Raw genomic sequence first — 1,221 nt, 5'->3', positions numbered from 1 at the left:
ATCATCATCATCATCATCATCATCATCATCATCATCATCATCATCATCATCATGATAATAGTATTAGTTTTAGCAGAGTTTTTACGGCGCCGTGAATATATCTTATCAATCTTCAGACAAAGCAACAACACATAGAATAAAGTCTTTCGACTTTGTATATAATTATATATTTCATTAACAAAACTAGAACACATAAAGAGTTTCGACAGTGTATATAATAATATATATCTCATTAACTTAAATACAAAACGACACAAGAAGAATGTTTACCGTGTATATATCTCTTCAATAATCTAAAAACAAAAAGCAACACATAAAGAGTTCCTACTGTATATGTCTTACCAATCTTCAAACAAAACTACAACACATAAAAAGTTTCAACTGTGTATATATGTTATTCGTCTATTTAAAAAAAAAACGACACAAGAAGTGTTTTGAACGTGTATATATCTTATCAATCTTCAGACAAAGCAACACCACATAAAGACTTTCGACTTTGTATATACTTATTATATCTCATTAACAAGCCGCAACACATAAAGAGTTCCGAATGTGTATATGTCTTTACCAACCTTCAACAAAACTATAACACAAGAAAAGTTTACGACCGTGTATATATCTCATTCATCTAAAATCAAAACAACACAAGAAGTGTTTTGACCGTGTATATATCTTATCAATCTTCAAACAAAGCAATAACTCATAAAATAAAGACTTTCGACTTTGTATATAATCAAAATTATGTATCTCATTAATAAAACGGGAACGCATAAAGAGTTTCGATCGTGTATATAAGCCTATCTTAATTAACTTACAAACAAAACTACAACACAGGGACAGTTAAGACGGTGGATATATCTTACCAATCTACAGACAAAATGAAAACACAAAAATAAAGAGTTTCGACGGCGGATATATATATATATATCTTACCAATCTATAGACAAAATGAAAACACAAAAATAAAGAGTTTCGACGGTGTATATTATATCTTATCAATCTTCCAACAAAACAGCAAACCACACAAAGATACTGACTGACCTGAGAGTGAGTTTGTGTCTGCGTACTGCCCGTTTTAACTTTTTGAAGGCCCTGTTGAGTCTGTTGGTGGTCCGCTTGGCGTAACATTCCACGTCACATTTGTCTGGACGGAGGGACAGAAAGTGACAGAAGATGAAGACAAACATACAGAAAGTGGCAGAGGATGAAGACAAACAAGTA

This window comes from Aplysia californica, unplaced genomic scaffold (assembly GCF_000002075.1).
Source record: "Aplysia californica isolate F4 #8 unplaced genomic scaffold, AplCal3.0 scaffold00736, whole genome shotgun sequence".
Classification (NCBI taxonomy): domain Eukaryota; kingdom Metazoa; phylum Mollusca; class Gastropoda; order Aplysiida; family Aplysiidae; genus Aplysia; species Aplysia californica.
The sequence above is the reverse complement of the archived record's forward strand: the minus strand, read 5'-3'. Positions refer to the sequence as shown.